We start from the raw sequence: 13350 nt of genomic DNA on the forward strand, positions 1-13350 counted from the left end.
GAAAACAAATTTATGGTTACCAAAGGGGAAAGGGGGGGGGGAAGGGATAAATTAGGAGTTTGGGATTAGCAGATACACACTACTATATATAAAATAAACAACAAGATCCTATAGCACAGGGAACTATATTCGATATCCTATAATAAAGCATAATGGAAAATAATATGAAAAAGAATATATATATACATATACATAAATATATAACTAAATCACTTTGCTGTACACCAGAAACTAGCACAACATTGTAAATCAACTATACTTCATCAATTAAAAAAAAATACATAATTGCTGTAGCTGAGATTACTCTTGAAATTATAAAGGCCAGTGATTCTCTTGAAAAGGAAAAGAGGAAGGAGAGGAGGAAAACTTATGTATCAGAATCTCTTGCAAAGAACGATTTTTCACACTTGCTCTCACCTTTCCCCAAATAAGGATCTCAATATACAATGAGTTGCTTGTGATAGGAGAGTTGCACCTAAGTGAAGAGGCAAAATTTTCAAAGTTGAGAACCAAAGAAAAGAGTTGCAAGCTCACTCATAATCTTTTGAGGAACAATCCCAATGGATTCAGATGTGAAGCCGAAGCAGATGAGAAAAGGATCACCTAGACTTTTGTGAGAGGACAATGTCTTTAAGAGACAGTCTGAAGGAAGTTTTCTTTAAGAAAAAATCGAGGGAATGAAATAAACATTTGTAGTGAAAAACAAAAACGTGTAGAGAAAGAGTCAGGGGAGAGGTAGAGTGTATTTTTAGGCTCGTGGGAAACACTTAATCTAATACAGCGAGAACCCTAAAAAGATGTAAGGGGAAAAGAATAACAAACGCCACATATACTGTACACTATGTGCCAGACACTGGCCTAAATGCTCTAAATACATTACCAATTTACTTTAAATACTCCCAAAAGTCCTATGGGGTACAGACTATTCTTTTTCCCAATTGACAGATGAGGAAACAGATAAGAGAAACTTGCCCCAAGGTCAAACAGCTGGTAAAAGGCAGATCTGGGCTTAGATCCCAGCTGTCTCTAAAGCCAGATGACAAAATCAAGAATATTCATTAGAGAGAAGAGTATAACAAATTTTTTAACGGGCGATCTCTTGTAAAATGGCAAGAAACGCCAGGAGATAACTGGAGTATGGGGATTCTGGCCCTGAAGGCCTCTGTCCGCCTCCAATCAAAGGAACCCTGAGTGAGACGGGGGAGGGGCCCTGAAGAGAGGCAAGGTTTGGAACTGGAACTGTGGAGAACGGGAAAGAACAGAGAAGAATCAGAATCAATGCCAACTTGATGCCTGAAGCGCAAATCCTGAGATTCTACGAATTACACATTCACATCTGATTTAGGGCCTACTATGTGTTAGGTATGGCTCTCTTCGCTGTAAAAATTAAGATAAACAACTTCTCTGGGCGTTAACAGTAGCGGAAACAACCAACATCAATGATCACCAGACACAGGTAAAACCCATTTCTCCAGAGAATCCCATCCGAAAGATTTAATTTAAGAGTACATTCCAAGGGAAGATTGGGTTTTGGGGGGAGGGGCAAGAAGAGCGGTCGAAAGGACACTTCCTATCTGCGCTCACCCTCGCCCCCGCCCCCGCCCGGATACTCTCGAGGGACCACTGAGTGATAAGGGGTGAAAGCCCAGAAACTGCATCCGAGGGCGGCGGGAACGCGGCTTCCTGGGAGCCCCGGACATCAGACGCGCCATCCCCCCGCCACAGATTCCGCCGCTGCCTTCAACTTCCTGGCTCCCCCGGACGCCGCCGGCCTCCGCTCAGAGTACTACCGCGCAGCGCAACCTCTTCCCCAGCAGCCCCGCGCAGAACAGGGCCCCACAGCAACTTACCCGCCCCGCCTGGCCCAAGGCAGCCTGGGGTCCTTTCTGGACACCGAGGTCTCTCTGGAGTCTCCACCAATGCCAGCGCGCTATCAGCACGTGAAGGCGGGACTGAGCGCCCACGGCCAACCAGATCAGACGCAAAGCACGTCCCCGGCGCACATTCCTAGTTCCCGCCTTTGGGAGGGATTAAAAAAAACACGGTTGGCGCCAAACTCCCGTAGTCTTCTAGGGGCTTCAGGGAAAGGGGCGGGGTCTGAGCTGGCGGGGAAGGAGGGGCGCGGCTCCGCTACCGTAGGGGCAGGACCTTGGCCGAGGTAGGGGCGGTGTCTGGGAGAAGCTCTATAATGAAAGGGAATGTAACATCTGAGAAGGCCCTGTCATTTATATAGTTCTTTTTTTAAAAATAAATTTATTTATTTTATTTATTTATTTTTGGCTGTGTTGGGTCTTCGCTGCTGTGCGCGGGCTTTTCTCTAGTTGCGGCGAGCGGGGGCTACTCTTCGTTGTGGTGCGCGGGCTTCTCACTGCGGCGGCTTCTCTTGTTGCGGAGCATGGGCTCTAGGTGCGTGGGCTTCAGTAGTTGTGGCACACGGGCTCTAGAGAGCAGGCTCAGTAGTTGTGGCGCACGGGCTTGGTTGCTCCGCGGCATATGGGATCTTCCCGGACCAGAGCTTGAACCTGTGTCTCCTGTGTTGGCAGGCGGATTCGCAACCACTGTGCCACCAGGGAAGCCCTATTTAGTTCTTTATTCTATTTATTCGATTGATTGTTAACCGCGTGCTAGACAGGTGCTGGGCGCTGGCTCGATGACGATGAGTAAGCACTTTTTCCCTCAGACGCTTTACTGAATGATAAGCAATTTACCTCAGGGAGTTTTGTAGCTTCGAGGAGGGGATACCAGGCCAGTGGGGTGGGAGGGAGAGGAGTGCTTTTTAGAGGTAGACTACCGGCGTCGTCTCTTAGAACCTGCAGGAATTTGAGGTACCTGTAGGGTCTAGCCTCCAGAGGCTGGGCCTGCACCATTGATTGGTGGGGAAATAAAGCCAACTTCCGCTACTACCTCAATGAGGGATTTGATCTTGATCCCTAGTCCTTTCCTCCTGTTTTGTCCACTTTAACAACTTGCAACTGTCATAACAATTTATTGCATATTTTTAAAGTTTTCAAAAAGGCCCCATTTGGGAGAATATGTTCTCTGGAAGAATACTGGTTTCCTAGATTCTCCCCCAACCACCTACCTCCGCTTCTGAAGAGAAGTTAGCCAGCATTCCAGGTAGTGGAAAGGGAAAGAGTAGAGGGTGTGCAATCACAAGGCATTTGGTGTTGCTAGAGCATAAAGCGCGAGGTGAGGCTGGAGAGGGAGGAAGGGGTGAGATTTTGAAGCCGCCATAAGAGCTCATCTTAGGGTGGGGTTGGGGAGCGCCACTGAAGGATTTTAAGCTTGGGGTGCTGGTGATCTGATTTGCATTAGTAAGATCTGTTGGCCTTGAGAAGCAGGATTTTGAGATGCTGTTGCAGTGATCCAGGCTAGAGAAGATGAGGACCTGAGGGAGATGGCAGGTAGGCTAGGGGATTGATTTTAGAATATGTAGGAGATTAAAGTGACAAAACTTAGCAGTTGGTTGAATACTGGTTTTCACCATGAGTGCTTAATGATAGCATTCATCAAAAAATATTCATTGAGGGCTTCCCTGGTGGCGCAGTGGTTGAGAGACCACCTGCCAATGCAGGGGATACGGGTTCATGCCCCGGTCCGGGAAGATCCCACGTGCCACGGAGCGGCTAGGCCCGTGAGCCATGGCCCCTGGGCCTGCGTGTCCAAAGCCTGTGCTCTGCAACGGGAGAGGCCACAACAGTGAGAGGCCCGCGTACCACAAAAAAAAAAAAAAAAAAAAAAAGAATATACATATATTTGCTTGTTTTTGCATAACGATACATTAGAACCTCATAAAAAGGGTACTATATGGTATCTTGAAGCCACCACTTAAGAATTTTTACATGGAAATATGCATGGCTTTTCTTCCTTTTTAAAATTACAGCTTTATTTAGATATAATTCACATACCATATATTTTACCTATTTAAAGTGTTGAGTTTGCCTTTTTATAAACTTTTACTTTTGAACTATGGAAGTGTTTCATATATTGAAAGATTGAATTAAATCAGAAAGAAAATAAGCAGAAATGGAAAATAAATCTAAATAAATGAAACTGTAAACAAGAGAAATATAACCACATAGACAAAATCATTATTTTTTTAACATGTTTATTGGAGTATAATTGCTTTACAATGGTGTGTTAGTTTCTGCTTTATAACAAAGTGAATCAGTTATACATATATATATATCCCCATATCTCCTCCCTCTTGCATCTCCCTCCCTCCCACCCTTCCTATCCTACCCCTCTAGGTGGTCACAAAGCACGGAGCTGTCAGAAGTACCAATCATGCTTATAGCTTTGTTCATAACACATGCCTGGCACAACTTTTTACACTGAATGTAAATTGCAGTCTTACCATAAATTATGCAGATACACTCTAACCAATCTATAAATGAGAGAGAATGGGCTAATGATCCATTTAGTCTGTTAGGTTCCTCTGTTTTAGGTGTCTTTTGTGTTCTTACTAGAACAGCCTGTGACAAGGACACCCTACCCCTGACAGTTCTCCTAGTGTCTGACAGGTATGTTAAGTGGTACACTGGCCTGGAGGCACTTGGGAGTTGAGACAGGTACCAGGGCTCTGGCCTGGATGTCTGCTAACGGGTAACAGGAAGCTCTCTTTGCAGCTGTCTATGTAACAGTGGTATCCTTTTTCAAAGAATACAGGTTTCAGGTAGGCAGAGGACTAAGAGGGATGTCAGTATGGTTAAGAAAGGAATACCAGCCCTCAGCCCTATTTACCACAGAGAGGCTTCCCTTTTCTCCACACCCTCTCCAGCATTTATTGTTTGTAGATTTTTTGATGATGGCCATTCTGACTGGTGTGTGGTGATACCTCATTGTAGCAAAATCATTATTTTAAGTGACATTTGAACACAGCACTCTGACTGTACATCATGAGTGAGATATATTCTAAGGACTAAAAGAACTGCAAAGAAATCTTATACCTCACACAGCAGTTTTACTGTTAGTATTAACATTGTAATTTTAAAACTATTTTATGTATATTGTAGGATAAAGGAATATGTAATATGTTAATATTTTTAGGAATTAAGATATTTAGTGAAAGAGAAAAGAGATCCAAGCATGAAATTTAAAAAAATTAGGGGTGAAATCCTATACTATTTTGTGTGAATTGGAAATGTCAGCATGAACTCATGATTTTTTAAAATACATATCCCTTATTTCTGTTCCTTAAAGGGTCTGGAAGCAATGATACCCTGTAGCAGTATGTCATTAACACACCTGAGACCCAGATCAGGATTTCTAAATACTGTTTTCCACTGGAAGGGAGATCTGCTGAGAATCCTCATCGCCTGAACAGGTTAGCTCCTAAGGGCAGAGAGCAGGATGAAGAAGGAGGGGGAGTCTATCAAAAGGAACAAGTGCAAGATACTCAGTATCCTGAATATGGGTAAGTGGCTAGGCTTAACATTTCCAGTGATAGTATTTTTTACAGTTTTTAAAAATTCTCTTACTCAAATAATTTAGATGAAAGTGCTCTGGAAATTTGTTAGAAATCTCAAAAAGTGCATCTAGTTGTGGTAAATAAAGATGCCTGCAAATTATTTGCTACTCCTCCATTGAGAAGTGGAGTCTAATTTCCAGCCCCTTCAATCTGGGCTGGCTTTAGTGACTTGCTTGACCATAGGATTCAAGGACAGTGATGTTCTAGGACTTCTAAGATCTTGCAGTTTCTATCCAGGCTTCTTCTTGGAGATCTCTCTCTCTTCTCAACCCCAAGTTGCCATGTAAGCATTCCAGCTTACAGTTCCAGCTGAGCCCAGCCTCCCAGCCATCCCTGCCAAGACACAAGACGTGTGAGTGAACCCATCTTGAACCCTCCAGACCAGGCCATCTACTAACGCAATACCACTGAATGCTCTCAATCAACATCTCATGGAAGAGAAGAGTTGCCATCGGAGCCCTGCGCAAATTCCTGAACCCCCCATCTGTGAAATATCATCAATGGTTGATGTTTTTAAGTCACTATGTTTTAAGGTAATAATTTGTTACAAAGTTTTAGATTACTGGAACAGTAATGGTAATGACAGAACAAAATAATGCAGAGTTTTATTAAAATTGTTACATGAAATATGAGAATGGAAGGCCAAAGGAGGACTTTTTATTTTTTTAGAAATTCATCTCAAGTAGTCATCACTTCACTACTCTTTTCATTCTTTTTTAAAAAATTAATTAGTTTATTTTTGGCTGCGTTGGGTCTTTGTTGCTGTGCACGGGCTTTCTCTAGTTGCAGCGAAGGGGCTACTCTTCGTTGCGGTGTGCAGCTTCTCATCACAGTGGCTTCTCTTGTTGCAGAGCACAGGCTCTAGGCGCGTGGTTCAGCAGTTGTGGCTCACAGGCTCTAGAGCGCAGGCTCAGTAGTTGTGGCACACGGGCTTAGTTGCTCCATGGCATGTGGGATCTTCCCGGACCAGGGCTCAAACCCGTGTCCCCTGCATTGGCAGGCAGATTCTTAAGCACTGAGCCACCAGGGAAGGCCCAAAGGAGGACTTTAATGTTTGCAGAACTTAAATTAATAATCACTCCCATTTATAGAGTATAGTAATTAAATTCCCTTCAATATTTTAAACTCCATTTATAAATGTAATGCATTTGATCTGTTTTTTAAACAGTTCATACTTGTAGGACAAACATAAAATCCCTGACAAGTAAAACATTCCTGAGTGTTACGGAGTCTAAGCGCATACTGCTCACCACACGACGACAGGCCAATAATTGAGAGATGAGTTGCTGGGACAAGGAATAACAACCTTGTTTGGAAAGCCAACAGACCGAGAAGATGGGGGGCTCGTGCCCCAAAGAACCATCTTGCCTGAGTTAGAATTCAGGCTCCTTTTATACTAGAAGGGGAGGCAGTAAAGTCAAACATCTGGTTCCCATCAGCCTCAGGAGGGAATGTGTTAATTTCTTCTCCCTGCAGTCATTCACAGGTGGGCCTGGTCAGGATATTTCCTGCGATGGAAACAAAGGTATTCTAGCTTAATGCTCATTACCTGGGAAGCAGGGTTCCCAGAGATGGGCCATTATGTATAATTTAAGCTTATAGGCAGCATCCCTTCAGTGATTAACTTGTACTAGAATACAAAAGGTTCTTCCTTATTACATCAGTACCTAAACATGTAGTGAATCCTCAAGTTCTCTCAAACATTCTAATACTTTTAACAACATTGGTCAACTTCTCTTACTTTTCAACTTAAAATCAAAGGTCTCTGAATATGGTGAACTTATCTGCATTTCAAAGTAATGTATCCACCTAGAACAGGAAAAGAAAAAGAAAAAGATCTAATCCAGGGAAACTTGGAACACAGTACGTTGACTATATATCTTTAGTTTAAAACAAAAAAGCAAAGAAACAAAAAAAAAATTTTAAAAACCTGCAAACAAATTGTAATCTCCATTTAGTAAGTTTGCTGTTTACAGTGGTGTGAAGGTAGCAATTCTGAAATTATACTGTGTATTTTGTAAAGCTGAGAAATGAAGAAATATATTGATTATTGTGGGAGCCAGAGTTCTCACTATGGGAAAAGGATGATACAAATATGAAAAGGAGGAAGACAAGGAGGGATGCCGTGTTTTGGGATTGGATTAGAGATATCAGTATGAACTTATGATTTAAATATGTATGTCTATATACATGTGTATATTATATATATTCATATTTACTATCTCTCTTCTCTGAAAGGGCCTAGAAGAAGTGACACACCAATAACAATGAGCACTCATACCATACAGATCTTGGTCTCTAAATACTATTCCTCAGTAAAAGGAACTCTTTAGAAATATGGATGATCCAGGAGTGGAACAAGAGGGAAAAAAGATGATCCTGAAATACCTTGCTGTACCAGAAAGTAAAGAAGTGTTCACAGTATGATGGGGGATATGTGCAAGAGCAACTGCTTATGGGTGAGCCTGGATAATGGAACACTCTGAAATTGTTTGCGAAAAATTATGAATTGGTACATTTTTCTGGGGAAAAAGTCCCTAGCTTTCAATAGGCTATTGAAATTGGCCATTGGGCATTACCTTCCTTATTGATGATTTAATTCTAAAGAAATGGCTCCCAGGTCCTTGAGGAAAAATTCCTGATTTGTGAAACTGGCAAGAAGCTTATTTTAAAAGACTTACATATATTTGAAAAGGAGAGTGAAAGAAATTCTGAAAGGGAGGGGTGGGACTTCCCTGGCGGTCCAGTGGTTAAGACTCTGCACTTCCACTGCAGGAGGCATGGGTTTGATCCCTGGTCGGGGAACTAAGATCCCACAAGCCGCCCCACAGCCAAAACAAAAAAAACAAAAAAACGAAAAGGGAGGGGTGAATGGGGGGAGAGGAGGAGTTTCTTCCCTCTTTTTTCAACAGGGAGAATAAGCCTCTTAATTTGCATTTGTTCCTACACAGTTTATAAGTAGATAGGGAAATCAGATAGTGTATCAGTTTCTAAACAAATATATTTATTTTATAATTCACATAAGTGATTTAATTAAGTAAATTGCTCCTGGTTTTCTCAGTCACCTAAATACCTGGAAGGATTGACTGTTTATTAAATGCCTATTATATGTGGGGCAAAGTAAGTTGAGATACAAAGATGAATAAGGCAGATCCTGTGTTCCAGAGTTTTTATTCACCCTGGGAGATAGACACAGAATCAGAACTTTTAGAGAAAAACCAAGGCCTGGGAAGGTTAAGTCATTTAACCCAGGTCACAGAGAGTTAATGGAAAAAAGTGCAACCTTAATGACTCAGGTCTTTAGATGCTGGTTCAGCACTCTCTGAATGTCACATAATACTTCTAATGATATCCTAATGAGGTACCAGTAATTTTTTTTTAACTTTTAAAAAATTTTATTTATTTTATTTTTTATTTTTGGCCACATTGGGTCTTTGTTGTTGCTGCGTGCAGGCTTTCTCGTTGTGGTGAGTGGGGGCTACTCTCTGCTGCGGTGCGTGGGCTTCTCACTGCGGTGGCTTCTCTTGTTGCCGAGAACGGGCTCTAGACATGTACACTTCAACAGTTGTGGCTCGCGGGCTCTAGAGTGCAGGCTCAGTAGATGTGGTGCACAGGCTTAGTTGTTCTGCGGCATGTGGGATCTTCCTGGACCAGGGCTTGAACCCGTGTCCCCTGCATTGGCAGGCGGATTCTTAACCACTGTGCTACCAGGGAAGTCCATTACATGGCATCTTAAAAAAAGAACAATAAATTTTTTTTAGAGAAGTGACAAGACAAAGGAAAGTACTTTGAGCTTCTAAGAGTGGCAAATTGTAAGAAGGCAAAATATGGGGAAATTGGTAAATAAGGGCTAGGTTGTATTTTTAAAAAAATTTTATTAGAGTATAGTTGCTTTACAATGTTGTGTTAGTTTCTGCTGTACAGCAAAGTCAATCAGCTACACATATACATATACCCCCTTTTTTTGGATTTCCTTCCCATTTAGGTCACCACAGAGCATTGAGTAGAGTTCCCTGTGCTATACAGTAGGTTCTTATTAGTTATCTATTTTATACATAGTAGTGTATATATGTCAATCCCAGTCTCCCAATTCATCCCACCACCGACTTCCCCCCTTGGTATCCATACATTTGTTCTCTACATCTCTGTCTCTAGTTCTGCTTTGCAAATAAGTTCATCTGTATCATTTTTCTAGATTCCACACATAAGTGATATTATATATTTGTTTTTCTCTTTCTGGCTTACTTCACTCTATATGACAGTCTCTAGATCCATCCAAATCTCTGCAAATGGCACAATTTCATTCCTTTTTATGGCTGAGTAATATTCCATTGTATACATGTACCACATCTTCTCTATCCATTCCTCTGCTGACGGACAGTTAGGTTGCTTCCATGTCCTGGTGATTGTAAATAGTGCTACAATGAACATTGGGGTGCATATATCTTTTTGAATTATGGTTTTCTCCCGGTATATCCCAGAAGTGGGATTGCTGGGTCATATGGTAGTTCCATTTTTTTTTTAACTTTTTAAAAAATTTTTATTTATTTTTGGCTGGGTTGGGTCTTTGTCACTGTGTGTGGGCTTTCTCTAGCTGCGGAAAGTGGGGGCTACACTTCGTTGTGGTGCACGGGCTTCTCATTGCAGTAGCTTCTCTTGTTGTGGAGCACGGGCTCTAGGTGGGCAGGCTTCAGTAGTTGTAGCACACAGGCTCAATAGTTGCGGCACATGGGCCCTAGAGCATGTGGGCTTCAGTAGTTGCGACACATGGGCTCAGTAGTTGCAGTGCAGGCTCTAGAGCGCAGGCTCAGTAGTTGTGGCGCAGGGCCTTAGTTGCTCCATGGCATGTGGGATCTTCCCGGACCAGGGCTCCAACCCGTGTCCCCTGCATTGGCAGGCGGATTCTTAACCACTGCACCACCAGGGAAGTCCTGGTAGTTCTATATTTAGTTTTTCAAGGAACCGCCATATTGTTCTCCATAGTGGCTGTATCAATTTACATTCCCACCAACAGTGTAGTTTTAGTAAGGTTTGTAATAGTTTCCTCTGATGCTGTCTCCGGGCTGATAAGGGTCTAAAGTTGTCTCCAGTGATTAGCTTTTGTCTTTCCTGGTAGAGATAGAAGAGGAGACACTTTTATAAATTAATGGCAAATAGGGGGAGGGCAGAGAGCTTTTGTATAGGCATACCTTGTTTTATTGTGCTTCGCTTTATTGTATTTCACAGATACTGTGATTTTTACAAATTAAAGGTTTGTGGCAACCCTGCATTGAGCAAGTCTATGAGCACCATTTTTCCAACAGCATTTGCTCACTCAGTGTCCCTGCGTCACATTTTGGTAATTCTCGCAACATTTCAAACTATTTCATTATTACTATATTGTTACTATATTATGGATACCTGCGATCAGTGATCTTTGATGTTACTACTGCAAAAATATTATGACTTGCTGAAGGCTCAGATGATGGTTAGCAGTTTTTGGCAATAAAGTATTTTTAAATTAAGGTATGTAATTTTTTTAGATATGTTATTAATAGCACACTTAATAGACTATAGTATAGTGCAAACATACTTTTAAATGCACTAGGAAACCAAAAATACTATGTGACTCACTTTATTTTGATGTTTGCTTTATTGTGGTGATCTGGAACCAAACCTGCAGTATCTCCAAGGTATGCCTGTATCTGTTTCTCTCAATTGCCTTCAGTTCAAGAAAGCTTATATACCTTTTAGACAAAGAAGCAATAAATTTGTGAAGAAATTACACGACAAAAGGGGTTTGGGCTAGGGGCAGTAAATTGTAGGAAAGAGACTAGGAGATATATGGAAGATAAGGGTTGTTTTAGTAAGTTTGTTTCTACAGACCCATTTGAATGTTGATTACCAGTCTCAGGTGACAATGTTCTTTTATTGCTGGTTCAGGGAGGCGCATTTCTCATGGGAAATTTGATGGCCTGTTTTTAGGTAGAAACATCTGCATCTGTTGTTTCCAGAGTACCTTTAGCTCAAAATAGTCAGTATGCCAAAGTGGCATATTTTGGGGTGGCATGTCTTGAAATCCTTCCTGCCAAAGCGGCATGTTTTGGGGGTGGCATATTCTGCTACCCTTTTGTACCTGAGTCCTTTTGATGTGACCCTAGTAGTCTTTTAAAAAATATATTATTTTACCTTTTATTATTGAAATTTCCAAACATATACAGTAGTAGAGAGGCAAGTCTATGGACTCCCACTACCCAACATCCAGTTTCAAAAATTATCAATATATTGCCAGTCTTATTTCATCAATACCTACACGTCTTATCGTTGTTGATTATCATTAGCATTACTTTTAGAGCTTTCTTGAGGCATAATTCACCCATTGGAAGTGTGCAATTCAACGATTTTACTAAATTTATAGAGTTGTGCCACCATCACCACAATCCAATGTTAGACATTTCCATCACCCCAAAATGTTGCCTCGCAGCTGTTTGCAGTCAATCCTTTTTCCACTCCTATATCCAGGCAACCACTGACCTGATCTATCAGTTTAGTTACTTTAGAGCTGTTGATTTTCCTGCTGCTGCCAATAAAAGTCTCGGGATTTCTCTTAACGACTGTTAAGACTGTTAAGTATTCTTTTCACATTTTTCTTTCTGTGTTGAATCTCTCACTTCCTAGATCCCATACCTTCCTCTTTCTTGGTTTATACCCTCATACAGAAGAGCACCTTTTTCAACATATTCCTGAGAAAGGGTATATAGGGGAGGAAAAATAATTTTCCTCTACCCTTCTGAGTCCTTGGCTGAGAGCCCTGTAATAAAAGACAGATTAACAAGAGAAAAACAAACGTTAATTAACATGTATACTTCAGGTATACACGGGAGATACGCAGCGAAAAAATTGAGTCACTCCACAAGTGTGGGTAATTTTTCATCTGTTGTGCTATGACCTCTCAGGGAACCCTCTCAATTTTCTTGGAATTTTTTATTATTATTAATTTATTTATTTTTGGCTGTGTTGGGTCTTCGTCACTATGCGCGGTCTTTCTTTAGTTGCGATGAGCAGGGGCTACTCTTCGTTGCGGTGCGTGGGCTTCTCATTGCGGTGGTTTCTCTTATTGCGGAGCACGGGCTCTAGGCACGCAGGCTTCAGTAGCTGTGGCTCACGGGATCTAGAGCACAGGCTCAGTAGTTGTGGCGCACGGGCTTAGTTGCTCTGTGCCATGTGGGATCTTCCCGGACAAGGACCAGGGCTCGAACCCGTGTCCCCTGCATTGGCAGGCAGATTCCCAACCACTGTGCCACCAGGGAAGTCCCTCTTCTTGGAAATTTAAAAATATTATTTATTTGGAAATGTATTCTGTCCCATTTTCATAGTTCACTTTTTCTGAAAGTTCTGCTGTTGAGTTTGAGTTACCCAAGGAGCAAACATTCAAATCCTGGACAAAAATTCAAATTGAAATATTTTTAAAAGGTTTAAACTTCCTTTGGAGATCTACCCATGTCAGTACAGAAAGATCTACTCCCTTTTAAAACACTTTTTAGAGGTAGAATTTACAAAAGTGCACAAATCTTAAATGTACAGTTGATTGTTTTTCTCTTTTGTATCTACCAGAGTAACCACAACCCAGGGGAAGATAATGAAACATTTCCATCTCCCTAGGAGGTTCCCTTAGGCCATTTGCAGGCAATACCCCCCAAAAGCAACCACTAGTCTGACTTTGTCATTATTTTGGCTTGTTTATGAACTTGACGTAAATGTACTGTTATTTTATTTATTTATTTATTTTCTTGTGGTACGCGGGCTTCTCACTGTTGTGGCCTCTCCCGTTGTGCACAGGCTCTGGACGCACGGGCCCAGCCGCTCCGCGGCATGTGGGATCTTCCCGGACCGGGGCACGG

The 13350-nt window shown here is 41.8% G+C and overlaps 1 protein-coding gene and 1 long non-coding RNA gene across 4 annotated transcripts in view; one reads left to right on the forward strand and one right to left on the reverse strand.

Annotated features, from left to right (window-relative positions):
* CASP8AP2 (caspase 8 associated protein 2) overlaps positions 1-1888 on the reverse strand; it is a 43061-nt gene extending 41173 nt beyond the window's left edge. For all 3 annotated transcript variants that reach the window (XM_055087622.1, XM_055087621.1, XM_055087620.1), the window contains exon 1: positions 1851-1888. The gene's annotated coding sequence lies outside the window, so the exon portion shown is untranslated. The remainder of the gene's footprint in view (positions 1-1850) is intronic.
* Positions 1215-5954, forward strand: LOC102996832 (uncharacterized). The gene is made up of 3 exons (XR_449143.2): positions 1215-1456; positions 5203-5416; positions 5708-5954. It is a non-coding gene; the product is annotated as an uncharacterized lncRNA (long non-coding RNA).
* The last annotated feature ends 7396 nt before the right edge of the window (positions 5955-13350 follow it).

Source organism: Physeter macrocephalus, chromosome 10, assembly GCF_002837175.3.
Source record: "Physeter macrocephalus isolate SW-GA chromosome 10, ASM283717v5, whole genome shotgun sequence".
NCBI lineage: Eukaryota > Metazoa > Chordata > Mammalia > Artiodactyla > Physeteridae > Physeter > Physeter macrocephalus.